The following is a 22,797-nucleotide window of genomic DNA, read 5'->3' as shown; positions in this document are numbered from 1 at the left end:
TCAAGTTGCAGTGGGGGAGGTTTAGGTTGGATATTAGGAAAAACTTTTTCACTAGGAGGTTTCAGAGTAACAGCCGTGTTAGTCTGTATTCGCAAAAAGAAAAGGCGTACTTGTGGCACCTTAGAGACTAACCAATTTATTTGAGCATGAGCTCACTAGGAGGGTGGTGAAACACTGGAATGCGTTACCTAGGGAGGTGGTGGAATCTCCTTCCTTAGAAGTTTTTACGGTCAGGCTTGACAAAGCCCTGGCTGGGATGATTTAATTAGGGATTGGTCCTGCTTTGAGCAGGGGGTTGGACTAGATGACCTCCTGAAGTCCTTTCCAACCCTGATATTCTATGATTCTATGACACATTGCCATGAAAAGCTTCAGTTTTGACAAATCAGCTTTTTCTGATGGAAAATATTTAGCTGCGAAAATCCCAACCAGTTCCAGTCCTGGGAGGGTGTGACACAAACATTCCTATTGGATAAGATCATACACAGCGGATCTAGGTAACGAGGAAAATAAAAACCAATAAAATACAATTGGTCAACCCATTTCTAAAATGAAGCTATGGAGCTTGTAACAGAGGGCTAGATGGTGCCTGAAGACACAGGCCTTTGTGAATGGTGGCTGGTGCGTAAGCCGCACCACCCCAGGGGCACATTGTGCCAAAGACATCACGCTGAAGCACAGTTCCTGCCCTCTTTCCCTTTGCTGCTGGGGGAGGGGAGAGTTATTTGAAGCTGGCTTTTACCAGTCAAGGTTTTTACCCATTCAGCCTCCCTGCCCTGCAATTGTGGGAAAGGGGAGGGGAAAGTTAGGTTAGAGGTGAACTCACACATTCATAGAATCATAGAATATCAGGGTTGGAAGGGACCTCAGGAGGTCATCTAGTCCAACCGCCTGCTCAAAGCAGGACCAATCCCCAATTTTTGCTCCAGATCCCTAAATGGCCCCCTCAAGGATTGAACTTCACAACCCTGGGTTTAGCAGGCCAATGCTCAAACCACTGAGCTATCCCTCCCCCCATTAAGGGTCTTCTCTTAAGATTATTACCAAAGAAGAGCCTGTCTTGCCAATAAAACACACTGACAAAGAACAGCTCTGGACAATCATTTTATTTTTTGTTTTCAGCATCATGAAATCATCCTGAGTTGAGAACCAGCTCCTTCTGATGCAATAGTCTGTAGCTACGGTACATTCATAGTTACTACAAAACTAGCACACTAAATGTAATAATTGGTGCATATCAAGTTTTCCCCTTGATTAAGGAAAAGTCTTAGCTGCCTGCTAGCCTGCAACATGTGCCAGTGTCTCCCCCGCAGCTCAGAGTGTTTGTGCGGGGGGAGCGAGAGGGTTGTGCTAAATGTCACAGAGAAGCAATAAGTATCACATTAACTGTGCTCCTGCTGGCACTTGACACAGCGAACTCTAGTCATCCGCATGCAAAAGAAGAACGAGGAGGTCTTTTGTTTCTTCATTTTACAAATCAAAATAGCCATAATAATAAAACTCTACAGCCTGCAGGGAAGCACCTTCAATGGAAAAAAGTGCTCCCATCTCATGCCCAACCATGGAAAATGTAAAGAAATTCTGGTGTGAGTAATAGTAGTAATTAATAAGACTTGCAAATATTCCAGGGGCTCATATTAGGAGGAATAGAGTAGAGAAGTGGGGAGAAGGCTAAAGCAATTTGCAGCCCCCTACTCTTCCTGGATCCAACTATGCCATTTTTGGCCCTAGCCAAGGATCCAGGCCCATATTTCTAAATGGGGGTGTGGGGAAAATCTGTGCCCTTCACTTGTCTCCCATAACTGGGGATGCGGCTGTATCCCAAACTGAAAGACCGTGTCTCTATAGGTAGTAGCTCAAGAGTGCGCCGTCTTTCAAGAGTTATGAAAACTCAGTGTCATTAAAATATAAAGGAAGCAGTTCGAGAGAGACGCTCAGGACAAAGCCTGTGGCTAGTGTACTCGCCAGCTGCAAAAGGCCCTTTATCAGTTTACCCTATAAACCATTAGAAATGATGTGCATTGTGGTTATGCATTTAACGGGTTTTTAATATCCTGTATAACATCCTGGTCTAGGTCTATGTTACCAATGATGAGAAAAGTGCCACACAAGCTATTTTCTATTTCTGTTTTCTACCTCATTTGCCAAAGAAAGGCATTGGCAAACCCTGGCCGCCTTTTCGCTGGGATTTGAGGGAAGAACATAAAGTATGCTTCTGAACTGAAACCCTCTAACCACTGCACTACACCTCTGCAAAACTTTCTAGCCATGTGATTAAAACGAATTTTTACAATGGGTTTAAACTTTAAAACACATTTGACTCACGCCGTTGTGGTGAAGGTTGAAGAGCATAAATGAAAATAATTTATAACCCAGCTGATCAGGTAAACAAAACTCCAAAAGAATGTTTGCTCATAATTCTAAAAATTATTAGAAACATTCCATGTCACTGCGTGCTGGCAAGGTTTTCTGGGCTGTGAATGAAGATGTGCCGGTGAGCAGAAGAGGATTTCCTGTACTGGATAATATTACTGGTCCATCAACGACAATATTCTGGATCCATTGATGGCCAACAGCAAAGTGATAGAGCTACAGAAATGTGGGCAGTTCCAGTCTGCAAAGGTTCATGGCCCCGGGTGTTCAGGTTGAACGAACCCAAAAATTCAAAGCAAAACTCAGCCCTAGATATTGAATTCAGCCTATGTTCATGTTGAAATTGTGAAAAGCCGTGAGTTTCTTATGGCTCTAAGGTGAAACACTAGTTTGGCTATTTAGATTGCTGTAGAGATGTCAGTTACCGTGGTACCAGAGTGACCTGTATATGCTTAAAAGATTTGTTCGTACTAGCAAAACTCCTGAGAAACGGGCTGAGACTTATTTTGTAGCATGGAGAGTTTCATGTGATGCTGAGCTTTGTAACGCAAGTTTCACATCACGCTAGCCCATGCCTGATGCTTCATAAAAAGAGGGTGAATTCCATCTCACCGCCCGATGTACCTTGCCTGTGACCAATGTTCTATCTGAAGGGAAAGTTCTCTCTTGACCCCAGCTAACACTCTGAAATGTGGGAGCTTGGTATTCATTTGAGCTAAGAAAAAGGCAATGTCATGAATGGCCTGGAAATTATTCAGCCATTTTAAGAAAAAAACCCAGCTACAGCATCTGAGCTGATGACCTAGTGAGGCAGCAATTTCACACAATGTGCAAAGTAACTTTTCCTGATATGCATTCTGAATTTACTGGCCATTTGTTTTATTCAGTGACCCTTTGTTTTGTATTGGGGTACAGGATTAAAAGGAGAGATGGATCAGTGATCAGGGAAAGGGCAAAGAATTCTCTAATTATCCTGACTGTGAGTTTGTGAGAGGAGGTCAGCTCTTCTTTCTGTTCATCATTTTTCCCAAACCTGCTTAAAACGTGTTCGGAGAATGCACGTGAAAGGAGTGCTGCCCCCGGGCTGCAATAACACCCCCTCGCCTGCGCCCATGTCAATTCCCTTCACTCTACACGTTTCAGAGAAGCAGCCGGGTTAGTCTGTGTCTGCAAAAAGAAAAGGAGGACTTGTGGCACTTTAGAGACTAACCAATTTATTTGAGCATAAGCTTTCGTGAGCTTTATGCTCAAATAAATTGGTTAGTCTCTAAGGTGCCACAAGTCCTCCTTTTCTTTCTTCACTCTACAAGTAGCGCTTCTTTTCAGAGACCCGCAGAAACTGCTCCCGCTGAATATTTTAACTGAGTAACTATTGCAAGGGGAATGATTCTGCTCTTATTCACATTGGTGTAAAACAGAAGCAGCTCCAGTCAGGTCAGTGAAGTCTTACCAGTGCGAGATTACAATTGTATCTTTAAATCCATCTATATCATGTATTGTTTGCTCTCTTGCATTATCTCATTGAAGGGGGGAAAATAAATTCCTTAATACTGCCTCAGCATGGGGGGATGAACTAGCATGAGGTCCCTTCCCACCCTACATTTCTATGAAATAATAAGTGAGGGACATGCTTCCCTATATATTCTGCCTTCCAGAGGAGATCAAATGTTAAGGGACCCCAGGACTGTGGTTTGAAAAGGTATTTAAAAATGATATTTTAAAGAAAAAGTTTGCATGATTTTAACCAACACATTGTTAGTCTGATGTTTCGCTCAGATTCCTTCCTCTTTGTTACAATTGTTACAATTTAAAGACAGACAAGATGTAAGCTCTTCGGTGTAGGGACTGTGTTGTCTGAGGAGCATGGAAGATACACACTATATTCATAAAAATATAGGTATGTGGGTGTGTTTGATAATGTCTCTTCCAATCTGCCCTGGAGGAAAATTCCTCCTAGACCCCAAATATGGCGATCAGCTGAACCCTGAGCATGTGGGCAAGATTCACCAGCCAGATACCAAGGAAAGAATTACCTGTAGTAACTCAGATCCCAGCCCACTTAACATCCCATCACAGGCCATTGGGCCTATTTACCACGAATAGTTAAAGATCAATTAATTGCCAAAATCATGTTATGCCATCATACCATCTCCTCCATAAACTTATCAAGTTTAATCTTGAAGCCAGATATGTCTTTTGCCCCCTCTGCTTCCCTTGGAAGGCTGTTCCAGAACTTCACCCCTCTGATGGTTAGAAAACTTTGTCTAATTTCAAGTCTAAACTTCCCAATGGCCAGTTTATATTCATTTGTTCTTGTGTCCACATTGGTACTGAGCTTAAATAATTCCTCTCCCTCTCCGGTATTTATCCCGCTGGCATATTCATAGAGAGCAATCATATCTCCCCTCAACCTTCTTTTAGTTAGGCTAAACAAGCCAAGCTCCTTGAGTCTCCTTTCATAAGACAAGTTTTCCATTCCTCGGATCATCCTAGTAGCCCTTCTCTGTACCTGTTCCAGTTTGAATTTATCCTTCTTAAACATGGGAGACCAGAACTGCACACAGTATTCCAGGTGAGGTCTCACCAGTGCCTTGTATAACGGTACTAACACCTCCTTATCTCTACTGGAAATACCTCGCCTGATGCATCCCAAGACCGCATTAGCTTTTTGCACGGCCATATCACATTGCCGGCTCATAGTCATCCTGTAGTCAACCAATACTCCAAAGTCCTTCTCCTCCTCCATTACTTCTAATTGATGCGTCCCCAGCTTATAACTAAAATTCTTGTTATTAATCCCTAAATGCATGACCTTACACTTCTCACTATTAAATTTCATCCTATTACTATTACTCCAGTTTACAAGGTCATCCAGATCCTCCTGTATGATATCCCTGTCCTTCTCTAAATTGGCAATACCTCCCAGCTTTGTATCCTCCGCAAACTTTATTAGCACACTCCCACTTTTTGTGCTGAGGTCAGTAATAAAAAGATTAAATAAGATTGGTCCCAAAACTGATCCCTGAGGAACTCCACTGGTAACCTCCCTCCAGCCTGACAGTTCACCTTTCAGTAGGACCCGTTGTACTCTCCCCTTTAACCAATTCCTTATCCACCTTTCAATTTTCATTTTGATCCCCATCTTTTCCAATTTAACTAATAATTCCCCATGTGGCACCATATCAAATGCCTTACTGAAATCTAGGTAAATTAGATCCACTGTGTTTCCTTTGTCTAAAAAAATCTGTTACTTTCTCAAAGAAGATCAGGTTGGTTTGGCACGATCTACCTTTTGTAAAGCCATGTTGTATTTTGTCCCATTTACCATTGACCTCGATGTCCTTAACTACTTTCTCCTTCAAAATTTTTTCCAAGACCTTGCATACTACAGATGTCAAACTAAGAGGCCTGTAGTTACCTGGATCACTTTTTTTCCCCTTTCTTAAAAATAGGAACTATGTTAGCAATTCTCCAGTCATACGGTACAACCCCTGAGTTTACAGATTCAGGGACTTCAGGCAGGAAAAATGAAACAAAGAGCTTGAGAATGGTTAAAACGCTCAGCTCTCAGAGGCTGGGATGTCACGAGTAAATTAGGCCTACCTGAGCCATTAGTATAAGACAATATGCATATAGGCCTTTTGTTGTTTTAATCCTTTTCCTCTCTGTTTGCTATGGGTAAATAGATAACTCTGTTTTGAAGAAATTTTTCAGTGTCACTGTATTTTCATACTGCTCACAAATCCTGAAGGGAGGTCGATAGCCGTGGCCAAAACCCAGTTGGACTTGTTGAGGACATATGGTTGGTAAACAGGGGTACTGCAACCTGGAGACCCTGTCTATGAGTGCGGTGAATTGTGGGATTCCACTCTGAGAGAGAGGGACAAGTGTAGGCCTGCTATATGGAAGGGGAGCATGGAGAGAGATTGAATGAGGGGTCAAAGCTACAACTCCCTCAGAACCATTACAGTATCTAAATATGTGCTTCTGTAGCCCCGACACAATGGGGCCCTGATCTTGATTGGAGCTTCTAAGCACTACTGTAATATAAATAAAGGTAAATGTGTAGGGATACAGTTTGTACAGAAGATATTAAACAGAATAAAGTTATATTGCATTCAGGGTGCCAATGAGACAGGGTAATTAGAAAATAAGCAGAGCTGTGGTTTAAGACAAATTCAGACCTTTGAGTGAAAGGGAGACACTGCTCATAAAAAGTCAACCTGACTGGGCTTGAAAAAGTAGAACCATCCCCTGTGTGTTTAGACATTTGGCTGCTTTAATTTGGTAATCTTTCTCTTGAATGCTTAATCTTGCTAATTCTACATGACTTGTTATCCATTATACCATGAAAAGTGGCTGTATTCAGGTCAAAATACCCCTTTCACCTCAGGAAGGAAATATTTTCCAGTATTCACCAATGAGAGAACTTACCAAAAGAATACCTCTCTTCTAAACATCTCTCATTAGAAGTGTGGGAATTCCTGTTTAGTCCGAGCCAACCAATTCCATCTTACTCATGAAATCAATATTGCAGAACTACTGAGCACTGTAATGGCTCTAATTGTATTGCTCAAGAACCTTACATTCACATTAGTCTCATTTAATTCAACTAGAGGGAACGCAAAGAGAATTGAGTTCTCTAAACTTGCTTGGATCTATTTTCCAAAATGCCCTTCAGTGTGCAATTAATGTTAGATGGTAGACGGCAACAAGAATACATTTCCCTGAAGTGCATGTAGGCAGCAAGCAGACCTAATGAACGGTTATTTCTGTTGATGCTAATGTTGAAGTGAAGATGGTGCCTTATGGTTCCTTCCCTGAACTACTTGTTTGTTAAAATATGGCTAAAGATAATTTTGGGAGCTTCCTCTCCCTTGCATAGGAAATATTACTTCCACAGAGGCCACTGTTTGAAAATTAGTACGTTCTGGAAGCTTTCATGCCATGGTAACTGAGATACTGCAGGGAGGGGAAATTCCTGCCTCTGCCTTCCTATCTGCAGAAGCTAGACTGGTGGTTGATCCAGTGTGGCTCTACTGTGTATAGGGTGACCAGACAGCAAGTGTAAAAAATCGGGACAGGGGGTGGGGGGTAATAGGTGCCTATATAAGACAAAGCCCCAGATATCGGGACTGTTCCTATAAAATTGGGACATCTGGTCACCCTAACTGTGTGAGGAAAAATGGGGACTGGTGCAAGATTTGAGGTGCATGGGGGAAAATATGCAGCTGCATGTATAATCGCCTGCAGTGGCTCATTAGTGAGGATTGAAGCGGGATCCTTATGTACTAAAAGAATGGGGTCTACCACTTGAGCTGAAGTAGTAAGGCCTTTAGCTGGTTGTAGTAGTAGACAATCATTCTACTATGTGGAACAGCCTCTAGGAGGAGACTGGTAACCCACACCGAACCAGTGGGCTACACATGTAGAATTCATTTCCAGTGTGGACTATGGCACTGGATCTACATAAAACTTTAGGTCTTTCCTACTTTTGACACCTGCAAGCTTGGGCCAGCACGGCTGTGTAACCTAGAGTGGTGAGAGAATTCCTTACCACCCCCCTCTCTCTGGATCAACCCCAGTGTCTACCCTACCCACTTGAACCAGACACTGGGGAAGGGTTTGCTGCAAGGTGCCTATCTGAAGTATAGGACAGTAACTGCAGTAGCTCAGATGCCACGTAAAGGTAACGTTGCCTTTTTAATGGTGATCACTGTACAAGCTTCAAAATGTTTGTGCCCATTCCAGTGACTACAATGGCCTGCTTTGTTTCTTTCCTGTTGAGATACTAGACCATTTCCAGATCTAGCTGACTAGGTAGTGGAGTTTTTTACTCACTATTGAGGCACCCCCTTGGGGCTGCATCTGGGGATCAGTTCTGCCTGGTCTGATGCCACCTTACTTTGCTTGCTGTCACTGCGGCTGCTCTTGGAGTCACAGTGCTTCCCCTTCCTGGCTTGTCCCTCTGGTGAAGGTGTCCGGTTTTGGACTGGAAGACCTGGTCAAAAAGGGATCCTGGCGGCTCTGGTCAGCACTGGCCATTGGTTGGTTGGCGTCACCACTGCACCCTGCAGTGGGGCTGGCAGGCTCCCTGCTAGCCGTCATGCTGTGCGGTTCAGGGTCAGGAAGCAGCTGGCATGTCCAGCTCCTAGCCTTAGGGGTGGCCAGGAGGCTCCGTGAGCTGCCCCGGCCGCAGGCGCAGCTCCCATTGGCTGGGTCAGGGCAGGGGAGGAACCAGCGCGAGTGCGAGTCGCGAGCACTCAGCAGGTGGTGTGGAGGGGTCGCATGGCGTGTGCCTCTCCCACTGCCCCCCGGCCCCCGTCTTCTCGCGCAGCTGGGCTGGAGCTGCATCCCCCTCACTGCATCCCTTCCAGTCCCAATCTCCCCCGCACTCCCATCCCCCGCGCTGCATCTCTCCCCGTCCCACCCCTGACACCCCCCTCCCCATCACTGTATCCCTCCCTGTCCCAACCCCCCTGCACACCCATCCCCCGTCACTGTGTCCTCCCCCAATCCCTCCCCCCACACCCCCGTCCCCATCACTGCATCGCTTCCGGTCCCACCCACCCTGCACCCCCATCCCTATCACTGCATCCATCTCCGTCCCTCACCCCCATCCCCCTCACTGCATCCCTTCCGGTCCCCCCCACGCCCTCATCCCCATCATTGCATCCCTCCCCATCTCACCCCGCACCCTCATCCCCCTCATTGCATCCCTGCCCCACCACCTCCCTGACTGTCCAGTTGGAAGCGCTGTGCAGTGGGGCTGGCAGGCTCCCTGCTAGCCATCGGGCTGCACAGCTCCTGGGCTTAGAGATTAAAGGAAAATATGGGGGGAAAGTAACTGGCACATGAAATTGCAAACCCAATAGCAAGGATTTTAAATTAATCTGTAAACTCAGGGGTCATACTCTATGATTGCAGAATTGCTAATTTAGTTCCTATTTTTAAGAAAGGGGGGAAAAAGTGATCCGAGAAACTAAAGGCCTGTTAGTTTGATCTCAATTGTATGCAGGGTCTTGGAACAAATTTTGAAAGAGAAAGTAGTTAAAGACATAGAGGAAAATGGTAATTTGGATAAAATGAAACACGGTTTTACAAAAGGTTGATCATGCCAGACCAACCCGATTTCCTTCTTTGAGAAGATAACTGACTTTTTTAGACAAAGGAAAACTTTCTATCTGAATTTCAGTAAGGCATTTGATACCATTCCACATGGGAAATTATTAACTAAATTGGAGAAGATGGGGATTAATATGAGAATAGAATGGTGGATAAGGTACTGGTTAAAGGAGAGAACACAATGGGTCAACTGTCAGGCTGGAGGGAGGTTACTAGTGGAGTTCCTCAGGGACTGGTCTTGGGACCAATCTTATTTAACATTTGTATTACTGACCTTGGCACAAAAAGTGGGAGTGTACTAATAAAGTTTGCAGATGACACAAAGTTGGGAGGTATTGCCAATCCAGAGGAAGACCACTTGTGGTAGAAACGGAATGAAATTTAATAGTGCAAAATGCAAGGTCATGCATTTAGGGACTAACAACAAGAATTTTTGCGATAAGCTGGGGATGTATCAGTTAGAAATGACAGAAGAGGAGAAAAACCTGGGTGTATTGGTTGATCACAAGATGACTGAGCTGCCAATGTGACGCAGCTGTGAAAAAAGCTAATGCAGTCTGAGAATGCATCAGGCCAGGTATTTCCAGTAGAGACAGGGAAGTGTTCTTATCATTATACAAAGTACTGGTGAGATCTTATCTGGAATACTGTGTGCAATTCTGGTCAAGAAAGATTAATTCAAATTGGAACAGGTGTAGAGCAGGGCTACTAGGATGATCTCAGGAATTGAAAACCTACCTTGAAACGAGACTGAAAGAGTTTGGCTCGTTTAACCTAGCCAAAAGAGGGCTGAGGGGAGATATCTTTGAAAAAACATAGAAGGTGGGAGAGATTCCAGAGGACTGGAAAAGGGCAAATATAGTGCCAATCTATAAAAAGTCAAATAAATAAAACCTGTGGAATTACAGACCAGTCAGCTTAATTTCAGTACCCAGAAAGATAATGAAGCAAATAATTAAGCAATCAATTTGCAAACACCTAGAAGCTAATAAGGTGATAAAGAACCAGTCAGCATGGATTTGTCAAGAATAAATCATGTCAAACTAACCTGATAGTTTTCTTTGACAGAGTAACCAGCCTTGTGGATGGGGAAAAGCAGTAGATGTGGTATATCTTGACTTTAGTGAGGCTTTTGGTATTGTCTCGCATGACCTGCTCGTACACAAACTAGGGAAATACGACCTAGATGGAGTTACTATAAGGTGGGTGTATAACTGTTTGGAAAACTGTTCCCAGAGACAAAGAGTCCTGTGGCATCTTATAGACTAACAGACATATTGGAGCATAAGCTTTCGTGAGTAAATACCCACTTTGTCGGATGCATGCATGCATCCGACGAAGAGGGTATTTACCCACAAAAGCTTATGCTCCAATATGTCTGTTAGTCTGTAAGGTGCCACACGACTCTTTGCCACTTTTACAGATCCAGACTAGCATGGCTACCCCTCTGATACTTGTTCCCAGAGTGTATTTATCAGTGGTTCACAGTCAGGCTGGAAGGGTATATCGAGTGTGGTCCCACAGGGATCAGTTCTGAGTCCATTCAGTACATTCATCAATGATTTAGATAATGGCAAAGAGAGTACACTTATAAAGTTTGTGGATGATATCAAGCTAGGAGGGGTTGCAAGTGTTTTGGAGAATAAGATTAAAATTCAAAATGATCTGGACAAACTGAAGCAAAGGTCTGAAGTAAATGCAAAGTACGGCACTTAGGAAGGAACAATCAGTTGCACACATACAAAATGGGAAATGACTGCCTAGGAAGGAGTACTGCAAAAAGGGATCTGGGGGTCACAGATCACAAGCCAAATGTGAGTCAACAATGTAACGCTGTTGCAAAAAAAGCAAACATCCTTCTGGGATGTATTAGCAGGAGCGTTGTAAGCAAGACATGAGGAGTAATTCTTTCACTCTACACTGCACTCATTAGGCCTCAGCGCAAGTATTAAGTCCAGTTCTGGGCACCACATTTCAGGAAAGATGTGGACAAATTGGAGAGAGTCTAGAGGAGAGCAACAAAAATGGTTAAGGTCTAGAAAACATGACCTAGGAGGAAAGATTGAAAAAAATGGGTTTGTTTAGTCTGGAGAAGAGAAGACTGAGAGGAGACATGATAACAGTTTTCAAATACATAAAAGGTTGTTACAAGGAGGAGGGAGAAACATTGTTCTCCTTAACCTCTGAGGATAGGAGAAGAAGCAACAGGCATGAATTGCAGCAAGGGAGGTTTAGGTTGGACATAAGGAAAATCTTCCTAACTGTTAGGGCAAGTAAGCACTGGAATAAATTGCCCAGGGAGGTTGTGGAATCTCAAATTTATTTAGGCATAAGCTTTTGTGAGCTACAGCTCACTTCATCGGATGCATCTGATGAAGTGAGCTGTAGCTCACGAAAGCTTATGCTCAAATAAATTGGTTAGTCTTTAAGGTGCCACAAGTACTCCTTTTCTTTTTGTGGATACAGACTAACATGGCTGCTACTCTGAAACCTGCGGAATCTCTGTTACTGGAGATTTTCAAGGGCAGATTAGACAAACACCTGTCAGGGATGGTCTAGATAATACTTAGTACTGCGATTAGTGCAGGGGACTGGACTAGATGACCTCTCGAGGTCCCTTCCAGTCCTACGAGTCTATGATTTCTCTCTGTAAATACATCAGTGAGATAAATTCCATGGAGGGAGAGCAATTATTTATGTTAAGGGCCAATGTGGACACAAGAACCAATGGCTATAAACTGGCCATCAACAAGTTTAGGCTCAAATTAGATGAAGGTTTCTAACCATCAGAGGAGTGAAGTTCTGGAACAGCCTCCCAAGGGGAGCAGTGGAGGCAAAAATCTTAACTGGCTTCAAGACTGAGCTTGATAAGTTTACGGAGGGCATGGTATGACGAGACTGCCTGCAACAGCATGTAGCCTATCTGCCTCTGCAAGCAACAAATAACTCTCACTGCTGCTGATGGAACACTAGGTGCAGAGGGCTCTGAGTTACTACAGAGAATTCTTTCCCATCTGTCTGGCTGGTGGGTCTTGCTCACATGCTCAGGGTCTAACTTATCACCATATCTGGGGTTGGCAAGCAATTTTCCCCTGGGTCAGATTGGCAGAGACCTGGGGGTGGGGGAGTTGCCTTCGTCTGCAGTGTGGGGCCAGGTCACTTGCAGGTTTAACTAGTGTAATGGTGGATTCTCTGTAACTTGAATCATTAAATCATGATTTGAGGACTTCAGTGACTCAGCCAGAGTTATGAGTCTGTTACAGGAGTGGGTGGGCGAGGGTCCGTGGCCTGCGATGTGGTGGAGGTCAGATTAGATGATCATAACAGTGCTTTTTGACCTTAAAGTGTGTAAGAAGGCCAATGACATTTTGGGATGTATAAGTAGGGGCATTGCCAGCAGATCGAGGGACGTGATCGTTCCCCTCTATTCGACATTGGTGAGGCCTCATCTGGAGTACTGTGTCCAGTTTTGGGCCCCACACTACAAGAAGGATGTGGAAAAATTGGAAAGAGTCCAGCGGAGGACAACAAAAATGATTAGGGGACTGGAACACATGGCTTATGAGGAGCGGCTGAGGGAACTGGGGATGTTTAGAAGAGAAGAATGAGGGGGGTTTTGATAGCTGCTTTCAACTACCTGAAAGGGGGTTCCAAAGAGGATGGCTCTAGACTGTTCTCAGTGGTAGCTGATGACAGAACAAGGAGTAATGGTCTCAAGTTGCAGTGGGGGAGATTTAGGTTGGATATTAGGAAAAACTTTTTCACTACGAGGGTGGTGAAACACTGGAATGCGTTACCTAGGGAGGTGGTGGAATCTTCTTCCCTAGAAGTTTTTAAGGTTAGGCTTGACAAAGTCCTGGCTGGGATGATTTAGTCGGGGATCGGTCCTGCTTTGAGCAGGGGGTTGGACTAGATGACCTCCTGAGGTCCCTTCCAACCCTGATATTCTATGATTCTATGATTCTAAGTTTATGAGTCTAGTCAGCTAGATCTTCAGATGGAATAAATCGGTGTAGTTCCATTTAAATCAATTAGATTATGCAGATTTATATCAGATGGGAAGTGGCCCTTTTTTTTTTCCATTCTAGTCTCCAAAGTGAGAAACCTGCTATTACCTTAGATTTTAGCAAGCAAAATCCAGTAATGCCTATTCTATCTATGACTACTACATAAGCAGCCATTCTGGGACATGGATTGCTTTTATGTCAGGTTTCCTGTCTGGGAATGTGTCATTCAGTCATCTGCATCCACTGCTCACAACACCCATCTCAGTGGGCATGTGTTTGGAAAGGAGTGAGTTCATACAACTTAACTGAAGGAGCTAAAAATAGATTGAATCACCTCGGATTTCACATGAGTTTAATGTTGCTGACATGCTATCCTCCCTGGCTGACTTGGCATAAAAATAAACACTGAACTGTAACTACAGAACTCACTGTAACTTTGGTTTCTCATCTTCACAGTTTGTCTTCGCTTTTATTTAAAACTAAAAAGATGTATAACTTGAAAACTAACAAGAGACTTGCGTAGACACACCACACACACTGTCAAAAGCTAATTTTCCTCTTGTAACTTTTTTTGTTTTCTAACCACTATGTGGATGGAATTGTGTTTGAATTAATATTATTCAGAAAAGCACTACAGGTAGCAATAAAACCAATTACAGCAAAATATTCACCGTCTGTTTAATCTCCGGGGTTACGGGAAATGTTGTTCTCCCGCGGATGTAATATCTTACCTAAAAGTTACAGGGTATGCAATGTTTGACTTTTTGACCACGATATTTGTCAAGTTTGCAATATTTTGCCAACAGATTACACGGGGGGGTGCACTCTAGTGAATTTTCATGAGCTAGAGGGAGTCTGCCATTTGGCTTCAAAGTATTTGCAATTCGCTGGCTTAGTGGTTCTGATCCAATACGATTAAATTCACAGTTCTGTAATAGCTGAGTTAGTACAGAACTTCCTGGGGTTCCATTTTGGGAAGTTGATGAACTTGCTTTCCTCATTGCTATTCTTGAATTTTCCTATTTAAGTCCCACCCGGCTAATGGACTCCACAACAGATAGTCTGTGGAGCCCCAGCTGATTCATCAGAAGGCCTGTTTCTCCCCGTCCTGCACCTTATGTAGTCTCTGACCCTTGAGCATAACAATACAGCAAACAGATCAGTACAGCAAACAAGGCAGAGGGGATCAAGTCCTGTCCGAACGCTGTCCTGTTTGGTTTAAAGTGATAGGAGCTGAGGCAAAGGAAATATTCAAGGAAGGTTTTGGCTCATGAGGGATTCTAATTTATCCTTTTATCATCTGAGTTCAATTGCAGACTCCTCTACTTTTAATTTCTCTCTAATTTTAAAAAGCAGTAATTGACTATTTTTGGCTGCCAAAAATTTAGCTCCTGTTCTTGTAATTTTTTTCACACAGATTAGTGTGAATCTCCTCACTAATCTGCTCCAGTATTTACAGATTATTTCAAATAATGCTGTTCATTTTGTGTCTCATTGCTAGTAATGCCATGCCATTGTATTATGTTTACAGTACAAGATTTACTGAACCTTGAGTGAAAAAGTCTCCTTACCAATAGCCTCAGCCATGCATTATTTGTGCAATGTGCTTCAGGCTGACCGGTCTTTCCGTGCCCTTCGCCCATTCTCTGATGTGCTTAGGCCATTTGCTTTCTTCCAAATATCAAGTAGATACAATGGTGAATCTTGCCAGCTTGCCATTTGCATTCTCATGCAGAACACCTGGAACAGGGTGACTTTAGCCCTGGGCCAGCCAGACCCAGTTACTAAAGAGGCACACCTGAGCGGGAATCAGCTGATTCCCCGGTAATGAGCATCAGGTTTGGCATCAAGGACAAAAAGAGACTACCCTTTGATGGGATGTGGGTTTGCAGAATTCTGCGGTTGGGCAGGGACCCCTGGGAATGGAAGGAAAAAGAAATGGCCTCCTGTTTCTGTGACGGTGGGGAGAAGATGTCAGAGGGGTCTAGTGGGCAATGCTTCAGCCTGATCACTGGTCAAGAAGAAATTGGTGAAGCCTCACTGGATGCTCTTGGGAGCAAGGTTGTGGCCTGATCGCATCCATGGGGATAAGAAACTCTGCACAATGGCTGAGGGACCCCTGGAGATGCAGGGTAGTGGACATGTCCCACCCCATCGGAGTAGACATGCACTGGAGCCTCTTCTCCTGAGGGAAGCTAGTGGGAATTTAGAGCCCCTGGCGGGGAGGGATATAACCCTAGGGAAAGGGAAAAGAGAAGTTAAACACAGAGGGTTTGGAAAAGACTAGCCAAAAGGACACAAGCTGGGGGAAAGTAAAGAAAAGCGAGCCCCCCTAGAGAAAGAGGGGGAGAAAGGTGGCAACACAGAATTAGCCATGCAGGATAAGTAGAACTTGAGCTCGTTGACAGGGGTCGGGTGGTTACTGGAACCTCCATCACCTGAACGGTGGTAGGAGGGACCCCAGGAGCAGTTCAGAGGCCTGGAGAACCTGAGAACCTGGCTAACCAGGAGGGCAAGAGGTGCCAACAGGCCCAGCCACAAAACAAAGGGGGTGAGAGTATCCCACCAGGTTGCCCCTAATGTGAAGATCTGTGGGCAAAGACAGAATTTCAGGGGTGGCCCGCCCACCAAATGTGATTTCTGTGAGTGGAGAATGGGGGGGAGCTCAGAAGGGGACCTGGCTGGTCACCCTAGGGGCAAAGAAGGTCTCAGGGAGAGGAGCACCATCAGTAAAGGAGGGAGAGCCCATGGAAGGAGAAAATTCCACCAGACAGCGGGTGGGAAGGTGTGTGACAGACTGCTGAGATCCACTTACCTCACCTGGAGAGGGCCTGGATGAGGGAAGCACTGGCTAATTACTGCATCAGCCTGGGCTGGGGAGCGCGAAGGCGCTAATTAGCCTGCTAACTGCAAGAGCAGAAAAGGAGCACAGGAAGGATGTGCAAGGGGAGGACAGGAAAGAGAGAGAGAGAAAAGCAGCAGGGCCAGCGTAAAGGGAGTTCTTGTCTCTCTCTAATGACTGGAACAAGCTGTCAATAGCATTGCTGCAGCGGACAGAAAGAGCGCGGCGGTTGGACATGTCAGAGCCATTGGTACAAAAAGATAGGAGTGGAGGCCCGTGGCCTCCCACCTCCCTATTCTGGTACCTTTCCCTACATGGAGTAGCACCTTCATAAATAGTTAATTGCCTTTAATCAAGTGACTTGTTAACCATGATTTCAGTGGGACTTTTCAAATTTTTAGTGCTGTGCTGGATCAGGGCCTAAATCAGTTGCAGTTAATCCAGAAGGCGGCAAGGCCCCATACACATCATTGCTGTCAGTGCAATGGAGGAGAGAGAGGGTGCTACCTTCTCCTTGCTCTGTTTACAGCCCCTGGCGCTCGGGCCCCATGGCTGCATTTAGTCACTCGCTGCAAAAGTCAGGTCACTCTAACCCCAAGAACTACTTGCCCATTATTATCCACACTGCGCTGATTTAATGACGTGATCTTGACCAGTGTCGTGAAGGACCTAAACAAAGTCTTTCTGCAAAAGAAAACAATTAGCGCCGGATAAGCAATAGATTAATGCTTATCTGTGTCAGACGCACTGTCTGCAACTGTTGCAGCCACAGGAGAGGAGATGAAACGAGAACAATAAGAAAAAAAATACATTGTTTAATTGTAGTGCAGTCTGCTGTCATTACTGGAGCCTCTTCCTGGTCCCGTATAAAGCGAACAGCATGCGGTGGCATTTGCAGATATCAGTAATGGCTCCGCAATATTTTTTAATTGAAAGGACACAGAAGTTTGATTTTGAAAGATGATAGGTGGTCTGGTTGTTGGATGGAATCACGACTGCATGGAGATCGTCCAGACTCAGTTAGATGATAATAAAATCCCGCCCGGTATGCACAGGGCTTAAGCAGAAGCTTTCATCTCTCTTCCCCTCCTCAGCACTGATTCTCTACAACCAGGGATTTCACCTGAAATTTACCATCCATTGAAAGTGCTTTTGTTCTTTTTGGTTCTGTGACTGATGTCTTTCTCTTCAGGTTTCAGAGTGGTAGCCGTGTTAGTCTGTATCAGCAGGAAGAATGAGGAGTACTTGCTGCACCTTACAGACTAACAAATTTATTTGAGCACAAGCTTTCGTGGGCTAAAGCCCACTTCATCAGGTGCATGCAGTGGAAAATACAGTAGGAAGATATAGATATAGATACACAGAGAACATGAAACAATGGGGGTTGCCATACCAACTCTTAACGAGACCAATCGATTAAGGTGGGCTATTATCAGCAGGAGAAAAAAAAATTTGTAGTGATAATCATCTATCTATCTATCTATCTATCTATCTACTTTATTTTCCACTGGGTCTAAATTTGGCCCATAATCCCTAAGGCTCTGGTTTCCCATCATCATTATGTGCAAAGTATAATTCTTTCAACTGCATTGATATTATGGCAGTTTTTAAATCCTAGCCATTAGGTCCTTTCCAATGATCCTTTGGGTGCTTTATGGATTAAATCCTGGATTTGGCTTGGGGCGGCTGTCAGCAAGTGTAGTCACGAAGAACCACCGTGGAGTAAGAACTAAAATAAGTCGCTGAAGAGCATAGTGCCTCATGGCAACCACAAAGGCATTTTTAAATTTACAGTCCTGAATTCAACACACTGGAACTGGTCAGTTCTAGGTGAACAATAGATCTATGGGGCTTTGCTTTGTATGTTAACTGGTGGCAACATGAAGGAAACCACCTAAACTTTTCAAAGAGGCTACTTGAAAGCCTTTCTGATGTGGACACCTTTGCAGAGTCCTCAGTTCTTATCTAGCTTTATTTCTTCAAATGATTCAGTGGAGGTTTTGAATGTGTCTCACTTTGTCTCCCGCAGTTTGGGAGGGGACCATTTCACCACTTCTATGTCATGTGCTCTCTGCTCCTGGCTTGTACTGTGTATGTTGGGAGAATGGAAAGGAATCAAGAAAAAAATACAAGGCAGCTCCAGTGTTTATGTTTAGCTCTTTAGATATCCTTGCAGTTGACAGGATCCAGTCTCTCTCCTGCATGTCAGATAGCTTGCCGATGAACACCTGTGCTGCTTGTTGGATTTGAAAGCTAAATCACCTAGGTGGGCTCCCAAATGTCCTCTCAGCCAAACGTGGCTCAGCGGTTTTGGAAACGATGGATTTAATACTTGTCTGTATTTATATTGAAAGGCCTCTTTCACGGAGGCCCCTGAGTCTGCTAAACTACGACCTCTCCACAGGGGAGGAGAAGTGCAGTTGCACTGCCCTGAGCCTGCCCTAGATCTGACCGATCCCCCATCGTGCTCATCTTGACATAGCATCCTGTTCGCTCACACTATGAGGAGAGCAGAACACGGTACATCTTCTTCCTGCCAGAGGGTGGCAGCTGCTGCCGCTTGCGTCACCCTCTTGATGCAGAAGGAGTCCGTGGGGCTCTGTTACGCAGGTGCAACACGAGACTAATTCCAGTCACTTCCATTTCACGCCAGTGCGGACCCAAGGTCCAATCCAGGCCGCCGATGGCACTACTAAAGTCTGTGGAGTAGCAGCTGCTTGCACTGGGCGGGACTCTCCCTCGTAGCTTTATTCCTGTCTTTATTTGGTTGGGGATCTGGACTGGCCCTTGTTTGCGGTCCATCCACACGCAGGCCACCCTCCTGCCCACCCGGTTGCCATGGCAACCAGCAAGGCCGAGGCGGAGCTGGTCCTTTTCTCCTGCCCTGTGTCCGAATAGACGCTGTGGCTGCCACCACTTGCAACGTGGGCCCTGGGGAGGAAAAGAAATCCCGAAGAGCCACAGCGAGCGCATTCAGCTGTGTTGCTTTCGTCAGGCGCTGTCCTGAGGAGAGAGGACATCTCTCCCGTTACCATGCTGAATGGGGGACACAGGGAAAAAGGGGGCGAAACGTGCATGCTGGAAGACCTGGAAGGTATCTGAATTCCTGCGGGATTTCTAATCTGAGGGGGAGAGTGTGACAACTGTTTTGTGTATTTATTGATGTTTTTAATTTAGCTTGCCGTGCATTTATTTCTTACCCCCTCCTTAGCGGGGTGCTCTATCTCATGGCTGTGCCATCGTTTGAAATCAAAACGCCACCGGGATCAGTGGGAGATCGCAGTGTACTGGGTTTCACTGACAGATGTCTGCACATCTGCGGCATGCCCACAGCATGGCTGTCTGGCACAGTGACTCCCCAGCTGGTGCGCCTCCTTGTGGCCAGAGGCAGCATCGCAGGGTATTTCTCTGTAGTCCTGCCAACCGGGACTGCCGATGGCTCCCTTTTGCCTTGTGACTCGGTTTTCACTAGTTGTCCCAGGACCTCACACCAGGTTGACGACCCTGGTCCCGGCCCAATATTCCTTCAGGCCCCTTGTGCTTGGATTCTTCTCAGGGAGGCTGTGGGGGAACCAAGCCCCTCCCTCTATCCTGGTATCTGTGGTTAAGGTCCGTCTGACCCAACTCTTGCTTTTTTCCAATACTGTTTCCTACATCAACCCACTTTCTTCTCAGGGGGGCTCGTTCTCAGCTGGGATCTGCACTGGGGTGAAGCCCCTAATCCCAGTTCTTCAGGCGGCAAAGGAAACTAAATTTATGGAAATGGAGAGCAGCACCACCAACGCTGTCCTACCAGGATCCTCCAGCCACCAGTCCTACTGTTCTGTGCTCACAGGCAACCAGAGGTAACTTGGCTCTCTCTCTGCTGTGCTTCTTTTTGAGAGCCAGATAGGTCTGTCCACCTCCCCAAGCTGGGGTCTTATGAGCTGAGCTTCCACCTTTTTTAAGGCTCTTCCTTCAAGATTGGCAGGTCTTGCAGGGGCGGGGTTGCCTGAGCTCACAGCCGCTTTTTAACACCTGCTTGCCTGGTGCAGGGGTTTTAACTGCACTGAAGTAGTTAGCAGTATTGAAATAATAAGTCTAATCTCCAACATGTACGCACATTAATTCCTCTTGTTCTATAAATACTTTAAAGCTCATTATCTGTTTTGTTTCTGGGTCACACCAGAAACGACTTTCCAGAGCATAAAGGAAAGCTGTGTGACTCTCTCTGAACTGTGGTCTGTAAATCTAATGTCCGACTGCTTGTGCTCTGGGGTGTATAAATGCACTGGCAGCTTCATGCTAGGAAATTCCAGACCTTATGGCCCATCTTCATTTTCTCCTTATGCGCTGACATTTGCGCCTCATTACAAATACGGTGCGGAGGAAGGCATAATTCAATAGACTCAAGAGTCCCTTCTTGCTCTGGGAAATTAGAAATACAGTCACTTTGGAAATTGTGAATCAAATGTGTGTTATTTAATGATATCCTCACAACGTTTTTAGCGTTTCAGGGAAAGTTTACTATAGGGAATATCTAGCAAGTCCTTCCATGACTATCTGGGGGATCATTTACCATAGTTGTCTCCATAGGACATTTATTAATGTGAAAGTTCAGTACATTCTTTACTTAGTTACATAAGGAGAGAAGCATGTAGATTTCAAGCATTCATTAGGGAACAGTACAGCATTAATGGTTTGATGGATAGCTTTACTATTAGCTCTTGAAATAATTATGCTTTGTAAATGGAATGCATAAAGAACTCATCGGCAATGCTGCAATGTAGTAATGCAGGCAGAAAAAACAAAGACAGCTGAGCCTCTGAACAGCAAAGTTATCTTCTTTCCGTCTGAAACAAAATGTCGCAGCTCCTATCCTGAAATATAACAGACAACCCTTTGTCTTATAAATGCAGTGGGGCCTCTGCATCCAGCCCTGTAGGAAGCTGAGAGTTTGCATTTTGGACCTATATACTTCATACAAAAGGGGGAAGCTACAGATAGTGGGATTTGTATAGAGTTCAACAGGCTTACATCAAAGGCTGCTTTATAAAAGATGAGCATTGCAATGACCATTATATACGGAAGTGTAATGTCTGTAAAATATGCCACAAATTCCAGAAAACACTCAGGAAATAAAATCTCTCTCCGTGCTGAAGAGGTGAAACTCTTCCTGTTAATTCTAACAAGGGGATTTTGAGGGTTGGTGTTCCCCAGTCCCGTCCCCCACCTCAGAATATGAAATAAACAAAATAATATGGTGCATTTCAGAGGCAGCAGCTGAAAGAGGGGCAGGGGAGGGAGAGCACCAGGCCTGGCACTATAATTCTGTTTGCGGGCCAGGAAGATATTAAATTTGCAAAGTACAGTTATGGGAATCTATATGATCCATCTTCCCAGTGAATCATTAGGAAAATAGCACATAACTGTTTCTTAATTAGTAATTAAGCATGGCTTTATATATATTTCTCTTTATCAACTAATAATGCAGTAGAAAAAGTGTTTGACTGCAACCGAATCCTTTCCATTTTTATTCACTGTTCACAAAGCCACTACAAGTCATTTTGGTCCAGATCCTGCAGTTAGGTCTGTGTGGGCAGATCCCTGCTCTTGTGAGGAGTCCAGCTAGTGTCTTTCTGGATCCTATTGCAAAACTGGGGCCTTCCCGGTGTGAAGGGTTTGTCTCACTCCTGATGCCTCCTTGGAGTGGTGTAGCAGTTCTCTCCCCACTGGATGTCTCCTGCTACCGGCTGCGGCACCTCTGCCGTGACATTTCTCTCCCTGTGGCTTGGCCCTCCAGCTAGGTCACTTAAAAGTCTTTGGTAGTCCATGAACAAAAGCCATGGGGAATTAATGCAAATAAACTCAGTTAATAAGAACTAGAGGGGGATGATTCCTGCTTGGGGCACATCAGCATCAGCCTCTCCCTTCTCTGGGCAGTGGTTATCTGGGAAGCACCTGCCTTAGGTTAGCCCTTTCCTCAGGGGCTGAAGGTCTGCTCTCTTCCCTAGCCTTCCCCCAGGGGAATTCCTCTTTTAACTCCTCCTCCAGCCCATGCAGACCCTGCAGGTGGGGTGGGGTGGGGCTGCCTGAGCCCAGAGCAGCTCCTTAACCCCTTGTTGTCCAGTGTGGGTTTTGCACATCCCAGCACACCTAACTTCAGAGTTCAGCCAGTCAGCACCTTGGCAGATTGGAGTTTGCCAGCTTCATGCTCCAAACCGAGAATATTTTTAAAAGACGAAGGAGTTCTTCTGTGCATCGCTGCAGTTGGATAGGACACCTCCGTCTTAGAGTAGGGAGAACAAGGCCGACTTCACGTCTCGGTGTGTATCTCAAACTGTCTTGCGTCTCGTTTCAGCGAAGCACCTCAGCATGTGGATAACTCTAAGCATGTGAGCTCCCGTGTACGCTGCTGCTTGAGCTAAAGTTTCCTTCACTGGGGCTAATCAGGTGCTTAAAGTTGCACAG

Source organism: Chelonia mydas, chromosome 6 (assembly GCF_015237465.2).
Source record: "Chelonia mydas isolate rCheMyd1 chromosome 6, rCheMyd1.pri.v2, whole genome shotgun sequence".
Classification (NCBI taxonomy): domain Eukaryota; kingdom Metazoa; phylum Chordata; order Testudines; family Cheloniidae; genus Chelonia; species Chelonia mydas.
Note: the sequence above shows the minus strand (reverse complement) of the source record.